The sequence below is a fragment of the Falco peregrinus genome, chromosome 1 (genome assembly GCF_023634155.1).
Source record: "Falco peregrinus isolate bFalPer1 chromosome 1, bFalPer1.pri, whole genome shotgun sequence".
Classification (NCBI taxonomy): Eukaryota; Metazoa; Chordata; class Aves; order Falconiformes; family Falconidae; genus Falco; species Falco peregrinus.
This window is the reverse complement of record NC_073721.1, coordinates 60,496,792-60,510,511: the sequence shown is the minus strand read 5'-3', so window position 1 is coordinate 60,510,511 and position 13,720 is coordinate 60,496,792. Positions and strand designations below refer to the sequence as shown.

General features: G+C 40.5%; 1 protein-coding gene across 1 annotated transcript in view; it reads right to left on the bottom strand.

The window, feature by feature from the left end:
- The window catches only part of CSTPP1 (centriolar satellite-associated tubulin polyglutamylase complex regulator 1), an 85,185-nt gene that overhangs the window by 18,306 nt on the left and 53,159 nt on the right, over positions 1 to 13,720 (bottom strand). The gene's annotated exons all lie outside the window — the stretch shown is intronic.

Genomic DNA, 13,720 nt, shown 5'->3' with positions numbered 1-13,720 from the left:
ATACAGTATCTTACTGAATCTATTTAGCTGATAATTATATTTATTTAAAGATAAATCTGTTTATCTTGCCCTCTGCATCCCTCCCTACCTAGCTCAGTCCTATCTGTTGCTCTGCTTTGATCTCCTTCAGATTTTCCAAGTGTGGTGCCCAGCAGTGTACAAAGCATCCGTCATGCATTCAGAACAGACAAGGCTCTAGGAGGATAGTCTGCCCACTTTCACCAGCGAAGCCCCTTTTCATTAATTCTGAATTTTTTCTCCCCCTGAAGGTGAGGGAGTTTAAGGTTTTTTTGAAGGGTGAGGTTTCCTGAGAAAGCTGCACTTTGTTCGCAGTCCCTGTCAGGTTGCTGGACAAAAGCAGCTTGAAATGGTGACTGGGCTCTGCGCAACATTAGTTTTGAGGCATAAATAGAGATCTCTCACTTGCTGGAAATAACATACTTTTAAAACTGATAATAGTTTACACTGTCTTTTTCTCCTCCCTCTTCACACCAAGTCACAGCATCATCCTTACGCCTCCACCACAAAACAAAACAACACAGGGCACAAGCAGAAGTCTGCTCAAAAAGACTTCGGGAAAGGGTGGCAGAGATCCACTGCAACCAGCGCAGCAGAGGGTGAAGTTCATTGTCAATAAAAGTGGAATTAATTACAGTTGCAGCCTTTGAGCACATGGTCTGTTTAGATGGGAACTAAACACAAAGCTGAAGCAGGGAAGTTCCTTCTCTAAAGAAGCCCTTTGCTTCTGTGCCTGGAGAAATGGCACCAAAGGAGTCACTGATGTACGCAGGCAGCCTCTTTTAGGCTGTAACACAACTCAGCCTGTAGACACCCCAGGCGCCTGACCAATAAATCATATCAATTTCTCAGACTACAGATGAGTACCTATTACACAGGAAGGGGGATCACCACAGACCTTAGGAGGTATCTGCAGTTTGCTGCGATGACTGTTTTCCTATTCCCTACGGCAAGGTCAGTGAAGACCATGCAGAAAATTACATTTGCCCATGCACCATATTGTCTGCCAAGAGCCGCTTGGAATAAACAAGGGCAGTTTTGGTGCATGACCACATTGCTCCTTCCTGTCTCCAGGCCACAGCTGAGTAAATAGTGTTCAATGCTGCATGATGAAGAAAGAAAGAAAAGAAGGAAGGTACCAGTCAGAATGAGTGAAAACTGGAATCCACAACTGCTACTTTGGTTGCTACCACAAATTACTGTATCTCAAGTTCCACTAACAAATGAAGCAAATCACGGAGAGTTTAAATCTGACCCCACAGCACAGGGCAGTGAGCTATGCACGCTCCACCATGCTCTTGCTGTGGAACAAACTTGGTCATACCACGTGCCTAAGGATGGAGAGAGATTGCAATCTGCATGTTAACTGTGTTCATTTACAGCTGAACACAACACTCTGCTCTTGTACTTCGAAGCAGCCAATAACAAATTCCAAAGTGATTCTAAAACAGCAGTACACTAAGAAGGAGCTGGGAGGCTTAATAGAATAAGTACAAAAGTAAGTAGAAATAAATACAGAAAAGTAAAGTGGCATGGCTAGAGTTGCACAGAGCAGCTCATTCACCATTCACCCATAAATTTTTACTATACTGTTCTTCAAACTCCTGTCCAGCCTGCGCTGCTGCTGCCATGCCACTAGCAAAATCCTGACTCTTCCCTACAGATCTCGCTGTCTCGAGTAGTTTATTTTCAGTGCCTGAGGCAGACTCTTACTCACATTTCAGAGACATAGTGGAGAAGGAAGTTTGTCCATGCGGTACAGTCTTAGAAAACAAACACCACTTTCTGGATAAAAATGGCCTACCTTCAAGAAACACAAAGGCAAGTGCTTCCTATTTCCCTGACTTTTAAAACGTGTATTGTTTTTACCAGCTTTGTTTCTGTTTGGTACATGGCTGACAGATAGCACCTGACCCAAAGTGATGCAAACTCCAGGAACGCTAAGTGATGCCTTTATGTTATTGTCAGTGTAGTGAGGTGAAGACACACCTGAGCTATCTTTAAACTAGTTATCTTTCATACCGACAGCAGCCTAGCCACAGAAGCCTGGAGCTCAGTGAAGGTGTAAAATCTACTCAGGAAGCCAATAAATATTTAGGACTTAGCCTGAATTGTAGACATTGCTGCTGTATCTAGGCTGCTTTTGGCACAAGAAGTAGCTATCTACAATGCTGTCACAACACTGAGACAGCTATAAATATGCCCAAAGCAGTAGGAGAATATTTACTGCAGATGGTGTATGAAATCTGCCCCAAAAAGTCACATTAGTAGCTTCCCAGAAACACAAGGATTGCTTTGATGAATATACATCAGAGTTCCCTCTTCCCATCACCATTTATGTAGAACCACTATCCAAGCAGGCTGGAGCCCTGGGCAATGTAGCCTTCCCCTTTGGATTATGGTAGGACACACACTTTCCACAGGTTGCTTTTCTACCGCAGTCATGAAGTCATTCAAGAGCCATAAAGTCATAAAGCTGTAAATCAGTCTCCTGGAAATATAACAGAGAACAGCCTAAGAAATAATACTTTTTAAGTGTTGGGAAAGTCTTTCCTGGCCTTTAGTTTTTTGAGGTTTCTGGTATAAGTAAGTATCACATCCTTAGGATTCTCTATATCTGTGCCAGCTTGTGATCTTGTAGAAAAGAACAAAACCAAACCAAAGCCCCTAAAAATCAAAGTCTATATGTTCTTGTGCTGTCTGTAGGAGCTTCGATTTTACAAAAAACTGAATATAAACATGAGTATTGGTAACACTGCAACCTCACAACTCGCACCTGGCTAATAGTCTATGTCCTGCACATGCCTTGTTCACAAGATACCTAGAGCCCAATTTCTTCCATCTACCTAGCGCTAATAACAAACAGAAAACCAAGAATTCTAGGAAAATTAATGCATGCATAGGACCTAAACAGTGATATACAGCTGTGTAAAAAACGCATGTCTTACTCATAACGCTTTCTGCTAAGAAAAATTAAAATAATAATTCTTACTTTTCAATTAATCTTTTATAGAATTTTGCATTGAGATTCTATGACCTATCATGAAAAAGATCTGTTCCTGGTACTTGAGAGAATCATTGTTTAAATAAGAATTTGAAAAAAAATAAAAACATTCAAGGGCTGTTTCTTTGACTAAATTGCTTTTGCAACTGACAAGAAGAGATATAAGATAAACAGAAACAAGAGCCAGAATGTGCATTTGTCTAATTTTTAAAATGGATTTTCCTTATTTTTCAAACAAACAAAAACCAAAACAGCAGGTCACATAATTACCGCCACAAATTTGAGAAGGAAGGTTAAATAAAGGTAAACTAAGCAATAAGGAATAAACACTCGCACACTTTCCCCTGAAGTTGTATAAGCATGTTCACGTAAGATGTGTACAGCAGGACTCATTCTGCTCTTGAAGTGCACATAGAGCTCCCACGGTCGTTAGAAAACAGTCCTAAGAATGGAGGGAAATCAGAAGAAAACTGAGACACACAACTTGTTACTTTTAAGTGACAGGAAAATGCACTAGAAGCCAAAGATTTCGGCCAGGTTACCTGAAAACCAACTTCATTTTTTAAAGGAAGATTTTCTAATGAACAGCTTAAAGAGGGTAATGGTCAAATCTGTTTCATGGCTCAAGATAAGAATCTGTGCTTTACATGGAGTCTTGGACATAAGTGGCTTTAAAAGACTATGTGGCTTTGTACCAACGGCTGGCTCTATCCCATTAGATACTAACAAAAAAATTATTTTTTTTCTTAGTTTTAGTAAGTGGATGTTTTACCTCTGCCTTCCTGACGGTGAAATTCAACCAGCAGCTAAGCCAATCTAAAACTTTACTCCTGCTGAAAGGGGCAGGTCTCACTTCTCTCTCTCTTCTTTCCTGTCCCCTCGCTTGCTGCTGGCCGCATGGTTCTGAACCACCCCTTGTCCCAGCTCTGGCACTCATAGGCCCCTGCTGAGAAAATTCAACTTTTTCCCTGGGCTAGCGAATTGCACTCACTCTTAGAAATACCTGATGAAGCTCAGGCAAAGCAAGCTGTGGAAGAGCACGGCCGGGTGTAGGGAAGAGAGAAGGTGGAGAAGGAGAGCTGAACCTCCCCTCCTCAGCAGGGATAAACTGTTAAATAGGTTCAGGTAATTCCCTGCTTAAGATGTTTTAATTCTTAAAGTCCAGGATGTATGCAAGGCATTGTCATAGGATTAATGATCCTACTAATTAAAAGCAAGTTCAGCTTTACTGCGTGTACTTGCACCACACCTGCTAAGACAGTTTGTGAACACTCTATTATTAGACACACTTTTTTTAAGACAAAACTTTTTTAAAAAGTTTTTTTAAGACAGAACTTTTGGCATCCTTACTATCTCCAAGCAGGCAGAGAGTTCAGGTTATCCACAAACCCCATCTACTCTTTCCACTGATACAATTTAGGTCCTCCCAGAAGGGATCCCCAGGCATCCTCAGGAAAGGACCCCAGAAGACCTCGTGGCTGACATGAGACAGCAAGAGCAGATGGGGTAACTGAAGAACGCACAGAGCTGCCAGTTTGGCTCGGGAGGGCGGGGGGGTGGGTGTCTTCCAGGAGCGTACCTGCAGCACTGGCAGCACCCTGGATTGCCTCTCTGGACCTATGAGAGTACTAGCAAAATCCTGCCAGATGTAAGGGCGCTGCTGCAGGCACCCAGTCTTCACAAACAAGATTTTTTTACGCTCTACAAAAGGAGCACGGCTGCAAACAGCAGAGTTAGCTGACTCCTGTTGACAACAGGTAAAAAGACCCAGCTTATAATATGAAAAAGAGTGTCAGAGAGACAGTGAGATTTGCCTGGAACAACCTGTGTCAGACTCAGGACAAATACAGCGGAGAGCTAAGCAGACTGACCTAGAGAGATTTGTTGCGTGAGTGCTGCCGGAGAGAGCGGTTCGAGGGGATTAGCACTGCGGTGAGGTCGAAAGCCGGTTTTGAGGCACTTGGGTAAGAAGGAAAAGATTCAGCTGTAGCTGATGTGAAGAATGAAGAAGAGAGAATCTGGACAGTTCAAATGAACTTTAAAGTGGGCCTAATATGGGCGAGCTTCCAGTAGCACCGTATTTTGAATGAGCTACAGGGGTTTTTTAAAGAGTAAAATCCTTTAGGTGGTGATTGTTTTTCTGCTCTTTGATCTTGAGTCCTTTTATCAATAAACCACTTCCCAGATGAACAAAAACAAAAAAATGAATTTATACAGAACTGCTCCAATTCTATCTCCAAAATCCAGAATCTTGCTGTTCATACAAACTCTAATCATCCTCTAGTCCCTTTCAGATTCCCCATAATTACCCTTCAGCATCAAGCATTTCATGTGGCAGCATTACTTCAGCTTTGAGTGAAATGTTACTCGGGGGAGGACGAGCTGTGCCAAAGGTACAGTCCAAGGCTATCATCTGGCGTGCTTATGTGGCTAGCATGGCACATCCACAAACTGAAAAATTTGAACTTTCATTAGAAACATAAAAAAAGTTCTCAGCTCTCATGGTTGTAAAGAAAATATTCCAATAGCGGAAGAGTTTAACTGACGCAGCGTGGTATTCCTGAATCCACTACAGCCTGAAATATTACTCAAGTTTGGACTTTCCACCTACTCTGGGAACCTGAACACTACGCCTAATGCAACACTGAAGACATTGTTAACTCTTCAGTTTCTTGCTTTAACTGTAGGATGGGACTTTGAATGAAGTTGGAGCTTAAAGAATTCAGAGTTCCCAAAGTGCAAGAACAGCAAACACTAAGAAAGGAGAAGCTGCCACAACTTCTGTCAATATTTCCAGAAGTAGAAAAAAGAAAACAGAAGATGACAAACAAAAGAGACTGGTTCAAGTTTTCCAGTACATTATTGACTACAGCAATCAAATAGTGGCTTAAACTACTGGCTTAAACTTTATTTACTACATGGACACCTCATTTTCTCCAAGCTGCTTTCTTTAACATTTGCAAAGATAATTCTGTGCATATTCAGAAGCATATACAATCCTAAAACTATGCTCCGCTCATTGAGTATGATCCAAAAGGACATTTAGCCTTCTCCAAAGGACATAGGCTTGAAGCAAACAAAGAGGCTAGTTTTGTGGACTACAATATGAAAATGTATGACTTCCCCTCATGTTTCAGAGGCATTAAAAAGCCAAGTAAGAAATGTTAAGAATGTCCTAACATCTGAAGTTAAGTGTGATTATAAATATGCTGTATATTCTTGGGTGACTGTAAGCCTGTGGAACAGCAGAGATCACCCCTGGTAAACCTTGGTCTGTAGGTAGCTACATGAGAAATGACATCAGATAACAAAAGGCACTTTAATTTACCAAATACAGGCATAGCAAAACCAAACCAAACCAACACAAGGCTGACTCTTAAGACAGATAAACTAGAAAACTAGAAGTAAGGTACAGTTTTAGAGTGGGAGTAATTTATAACTGAAATGCTGTGATGTTTGACATTCATTGTATATGTCAACCATGAAACCGTGTTTTCCTTTCACTGTAATGTCAATAAAGATGTAACTAGCAGATCTTCCAAGCAATAGGTGAACTAATAGGTTTAGACTGCTTCTATCTTGTTCAACAATTGATTTTTCCCCACTTTGAGGAGTTCGCAGTCAGTCATTGAGAAAATAATCAATCCAATGCCAGAGCTAATTGGTCTTGTAAACAATAAGGAGCAAACATTCCTGTTGGAGTTCTGGCCATCTGGGGGGCAGACTGCTCAACCACTTGAAACGGGACCCACAGCAATCTCAAGAGTGAAGTACAGGAATGCCAGCAACACTTCACTGGAGGGGACCATCAGCATTTCCCCAAGCTCTCAAACAGCAGCAGCAACCTTTAGACAAGATGTGGATCAGCCTCTATTCAAGAAAACAAGTTGTCATTAAGCTTAAGATCTTCAAAACAACTGAAGAATTCATAGCTACACATCACGAGATGGGCAGAGTAAATGGGCAGGTGGTACACAGCTGCATCTCATGCAACACAGGACCTTACAGATATGTACGAGGTCTAGTGACAGTAAGGGGACTGTGGCCAGGGAGAGGCACGCAGTCTTCAGGTACTGTTAGGTCTTTCCTTTCTGTTTTGGGAGCCCCAGGAAATACAGTTAGCTGGCAGACAGCTCATCTGTGTCACACACGCAGGGTCAGGGAGCAGAAGCAAGCTATGACATTGGCTCAAAAAGAGAAGGAGGTAGAGGTTAAGAAGGACATACAATGAACTATGGAAATGCTGCAGATTGCTGTAGCAATCAAAGATCAAAGATCTCCTTGCCGTCCAGTTTCTTCCTTGCCCAACCTTTCCAAGAAACACCAATGAAAGGTTCCAGTAGAATCATGTATTTTCAAATACCTTGAATCTCCCAGGTGCTTCAGACTTCAACTTGGCATGTAAAAGCATGAAGTGCAATGATCAACAATTTTCTCAGAACCACGAATGAAACAAATGTTTTGGACTCTCCTCTTTCAATGGGTGGTTTGGAAAAGGTTTTCAAGGAACAGTGCTGGTGCTACAAACACCTCATGGAATAGAGACAAAACATTTCAACATAATCTAGATCACAATTAAGGATGGCCTTGTGTGTCTCCCCCTGCTCCACACAGACTCTTCAATAATCCACTGCAAAGTTTTGAACTGTTAACTGCACCTTCACCAACAGCTGTCATCACAGCAGGCACTCTGATGCTGCTTCTCTGAAACTTGTCCACCATGAGCCCAATCATGAAAGAGACAAGTTCAGTCTTGCGAAGAACGGAGAATCCCACATGCCACCAAGAGCAACACCAATATGCAATTACGCAAAGCAGTCAACTCACTGTGGTTGAAACTCCAGAAGCTGGTTGGGATCCACAAAGCAGTGAATGGTCTAGCACATCTTTCTCTGTGCACATGTGTTCATCTGGAACAATTTGACTACCTGACTTAAACATGAATCTTCTAAGAACTGAAAGCCATTCATAGTCTTGGCCATTCTTGGACTTTACTGCACGGCAGATTTATACATATGTTTATATACAGGCTACATAGTATAATCCCAAGCACCCAGACTGCTGGCTAGTTTTCTCTGATTTTCTTCTACAAATTATAATGCTGAGAAAAACAGTCCAAAAAAGAAAGGATGTTGCTCTTAGGAGCCTCTGAGTCAACAGTTAAAGCCTCTATTCATAAAAGTATGTATTGCAGTATCTGGACCCATGCTTGGGCAGTGTGGTTCAGTTATGTAAAATGCTCTCAAACACACTGATACTGAGACTCTTTAATGAGTGTAAAAACTTAGGAAGAAAACGAACCTCAAACCAATAAGAAAACTGGCTGGAGGAAGGTAATCTGGTTAATTACAAGACTGAAGAAGTCATCATTAGTTATTTAGAAGGAAATGCAGTGGAGCATGTAAGCTCCACAGAGAATGTTTGGAGCCCATTACAATATCAATGAGCTAGATTAATGATTATAAATGACCACCACTACAGAACTGGTCTGAATGCAGAACAGCATGAATGCACTAACAGAAATCTGAAACAAGGCACCCAACTACCCCTTTTAAGGGTATGCTTTTGGCTAAGGTTCTGTAATGTCTCTTGATTTTAACTCCTACAATACCCTAGTGAGCTGTGTGTCCTAAAAAACGTAATGATTTTTAAAAAGATTGGGAAGAAGAGAGAGAAGGAAATAAGTTAGTTTTCTCTATTTCACATAAAGAATTACACATTTTATAAGAATATAACCCAGATATTAATTTCTAAAATATGAAACAAAGCCTTTTTTTTTTTTCTACATTCCTTCAGCTTCAGCCCTGCAAGTCCTAAACTCTTCAGATGACCATTAATCCTGAAAGTTTCTCATTGACATCGTGCATCTTTGTCAAAGTTTAACTTAAATGTCACGTATTTTACAATAATACACTTCCATGGACCATCTACCACCAACCACAAAGTTAAGAGCATTTTGCTGGAGGGAAATTCAAGTAAATGCCCTAAATCTTCCAGCATTATGCCCCAACATGGGTAGTATGCATATATTATGGTAACCAAGGAAGTGTAAAAAACTAGACAAAAGAGCAACTCCTGTTGCAGAAACAAAAAGGACACTTCCTTGTTGCTGCTGCACAGGGCTTTCTAGAGGGGGAAAAAAAATCCATCTACTGGAGGACAAATGTAGAGATGAATCCATACTGTAATCCTGGCTTGTAGAAACTGAAAATAAATAGAGTTCAGCTCTTTAATCTTTTTTCAGCCTCATAACGAGGTCATGCTCTCCAGGATCTTTGCAAGGGTCTTTATGGCAAAAGCAATAAAAAGGAATATCTCTTAACTGATTAGTGGTGGGATGATAGCTTAGTATAGTGAGCAAATCATTCTGACCAAATATGACACATGAGTGATTTCTCCTAAAGGAAGCACGATCCGTATTTTGCGGAAGCTCCTGGATGGATTGCAGCTGTGTTGTAGGCTACTGAAAAGCCAATGCAATCAAGAAACAAAACACAACCTCTGAAAGACATAGGACTATCCTTCTTTGGAATAAAAGATGGCAGGAGTCCTAAAACCCCAAATACCATTACTGCCGACTAACCCATTTAATGACAACGCTGAGATGGGCCATCCAGAGTGAATAACACTGTATTAACCTCTACCAGCAGCTGGGGCCTCAGCTACATTGTTCTAACACAACTGTATGCTTTGTGGTTTCACTTACATTTTTTTGTCTCCTATGCAACAATATCCTGACTGTTCAGCAAAAAAAACCCATCATGGAAACGCAAGTATGATAAACCCTCAGAGTGGGAGTCAAGATGAAAGCTGCTCTTTAAGCATCTCCAGCTATTGAAGGCTTACAAAACACATGTTCCTTTTATTTGCTGCAACATTTGCCCTTCTTTTCCCATTCGATGTTGAGACTTATGGAGCAAGTCTGAAAATCAGATGGTGCAAATCATACAGCAATATAGCTTTAAGAAGTACTTAAATGTAACGTATTTCAGCATATGTTCTTGACTCAAAGGAAATGTGCTGGATCTTTCAACGCAGAGCTTAAAAGCTGAGGTCCTATTTGCTCCATGCAATTATAATACTGCTACCCTGTTGGGAAAAAAATTGCTTCCTGGTGTTTCTGGCAAAAGAACTGTATCTAAACTCATTATATCAGATGTAGCTGCATTTTAGTAGTACTCTAGGCAAAGTGGATGGTAAAAAAGGGATGCTATATAAATGTATTAATTCATATTCCTCTCACTTTCATGCCACGTTTAAAGGTAACATCCATCCTTCCAGTTGTCTTTCACATGAGTTATCTCCTGTCTGGATCTGTTTCAGGCTTTGCTGTTCCAAGTCCCCACCTACATGCAGTACTAAAGCTCTGAAACTAGTAGTGCTAGATCATAAGAGATTCGAGATTAAATAAAAAAATTAACATATAGGGGATCCCAAAGGAAAGCAGAAAATATTCCATCTTCAAAAAAAGCTCCGAGATGTTCAGCAGACAAATACAAATTACAAGAAACAGCTTCTCAGTTATTATAGAAATAAAGTGACTCTCTGGACCTGAAAACCTGGGTCCACACGCCAAAACAAGATTTTACTTACCAGCTCCTTGAATTGGAAACTCTGACAGGAATAACAGGGGTTTTGAGGATCCATGCTGGTGGGCAACAAACCATGCTGAAGTTCAAGGTTTCTAAATTATCTCCACTAAATGGGGTATGTTTGGAAAGCCACTTTACATGACATGTTTATCAAGGGAAAAAACAAATCTTCTCACTATTTACTTTTGCTCTTTCCTTTTGGGAGGATGTTTTCTAGGGTTTGGTAAGGAAAAGATGAGAGCTGCAAAGGGAAATAGACTGAGCGTCTTTATGTGTGCATCTCATTTTCACTTGCAGCTTTGTATACACAGCTGTTACCAGAACAGACTTTTGCTGAATGAAGGACACACAGTTCTGCACCCACTGCCACAGTACAAGGAAGATCATCATTACTCGCTTTGCAGTTAACATTTGAAACAACAAATCAGTGAATTATTTGGGAATTTAATGAGCTTTTTTTCTGATCTTGCTTTTTTGAACTGCTGTATCACTCAAAGACTTTACACAAATAGTGTAGATTTGAAAGCTCTCCAGCGCTAAACAGATCAGATTCTAGTTTCAACACCTGAGTAAAAATGTTAACTATTCTCGATATTAAAAAGAAGCACCAAAAATACTTTCTGTTATACCTATTAGGAAAAAAAAGAAAATAATACAACTACTAGAATTCCCTTGTATAGCAGGAATATGTGGAGATGCAGGAGTGGAGTTTGCGGCTACAATAATGTGCCTTCAGATACGACACAGGAATAGGGTCAGAACAGTTTTGACCAGATAACTTACGATCTGTAAACCAAGTATAATTTATTATTCATCTTTCCAGTATTTTAATTTTTGTAAGTGTGAATACTTCTGGTCGGCAACATGAAAAGGATTAATATTTAGTGATAATATCAGCAAATGGCCACATCTGACTCAATAATGTCCAAAAGGTATAAGGAAAAAAAAATATCAGTGAATGAAGGGGTAAAATTTAAGCAGGTGAAATAGTATCTAGAATTATTAAGCAGAAACATAAAAAATACTTATAATTTTCTGCAAAAAGTGTCAATGTTCAGTGGAGTCACAGATTTGTCACTCATCAAAGCACTAGCTGCACATAGGAAGTCTGGGATTCAATCACAATTCCTCCCCTGCTTGGGAATATAGGAGAAGAATACAGTGCTGTAATTATTCATGTTTGAGGCACTTTATAGCAGGTTAAAAGTTGATACATAACATTATAAATGGAGATCTATAATCCTTTTACAAACTTGGCTATCATGGCCTGCATAGGAATAGAAAACACGGCATAAATGAACCATCCAGAAAACTGAATAGTTACAAAAAGACCAGACAAAGACTACACTATCCCTGAAAATCTTGGACAGCAGTAACAAGACATGAGTACGTTTGCATGTTTCAGGCAGAAACGATACCACTGCTCTCCTATGCAGAGACTGAGAACAAACCAAAAAATAAAACCTGGAAAAACCAAAGCACCAGCACACTCATTTCCCCAAGAGGTGTTAAGATCCACTGGAGAAAGAGGATGGTTACTTGTCAAGGAAAGCTCAGTGATCTGTGATACAGAGGCAAACTAGCACAGAGGAGTGAAATATGGAAGTGGCTGGAGGAACTCCGCATGATCCTCGGGTGGAAGATGACAGTATGTCTTATAAACAAGCCTACAGAAAAGGTTTTCTTTAAACCCTTTCCTCCAGGGAGACTGAGAACCTAGCCCTGGTAACTCAGAGAGGATGGAAGTGCAGGAACTAGGTTTCAGACAGACCAACAAGAGGGTTCTAATTCAGACAAAGGGACTGCAAAATCAGGAACCCAGCATGCAATGAGAAAAATCATAATTATTCCATCCTGCATCAGGTCTGAGACTGAAGAAGAATAATATTTACTATTACACAAGGCAAGTTCAGCAGTCTGCCCAGTCTGGTAACTGCGGCACTGCTTACTCCCCACTGTACACCTGGAGATGCTGGTGTGTCGCACACAACAGAGGTCTTCCCGTTTCTTAAGATGATGAATTGCAGTGCTGAGTGTGCAATTTTGCCTTTCTTGTCCTGAAGCTGAAGTAGAACCTATAAGATAAAACAACTTACTTCCTCTTATTTACATAAGACAGGCACAATCTTGTCCTCTTCTCTTAAATTACACCCTCCAGACTTTTCACTTTCCAAGCAGAAAGCCTTGGGTCAAGAGAGACTCTTCTGTCACAGAATGCCAAGGGAATCAGAGTACCTAATGTAATAATCAAGACCCAGAGATATGCTATTGCCCATTCAGTACAGAACATCCACAGGACAGTCATGCACTTAGTCACTACCCAACACTAGCTAGATCCTTCAGTTATGGGTCCGGTCTCAAAATAATGTTGAGTATTTTCCTCATTAATCTGGCTGGGTAGATTATCGCTGAAAGCCTAATTGTGCATTATTACTAACTGAATGGATGAGAAACAAATGAACAGAATCCCCAATTAAGAGATCTGAGAGCACTGTGAAACAGACAGTCACTAGTGTTCTAAACAAAACCTCTTTTTATTAAACTGGTTAATATTTAAATCTTTAAAATATAAGGACATATATGTTTCTGTTTCTAGGGTTTTCCTTGCCTGTTCCAAGACAGATCATCCTGTGAAACTGGAGCCCAACATCAGCTGTACAGAAGGAAGGTGTTTAAGCGACAGTACATGATACTGCATTTAACAGTGTTCCTGTGCCAGTTTGCATAATGAGTGGGGGATGAAAAGCAGTCATTTTTCTTCATGTACAGCTCAGTGAGGACAGTTCCAAGCCGGCCACACAAAACTTCTTTAATAATGCAATCCAGTGCCTTTGATTTGAGGAACACGCAAAAGAACAAACAACCTATTAATCTAAATTTTCTCGTTTGCCTGAAAGTACAAAGTGGCAATGAACAAACCTCTTGGCTACATTAAGTGTACTGAAATGCAAAACTGCTTCTTTTCTCACCCTACAGTTACTCAGGAAAAAGGAGGGGGAAGAACAGGGAAGGGAGAGAACAGGCAAGGGAAGCAGAAATGGTTTTAATATAAATAGTTCAGTCAAAAAACATGGGGCACAATGAATTCTGAAAAAGGCTTTCAAGT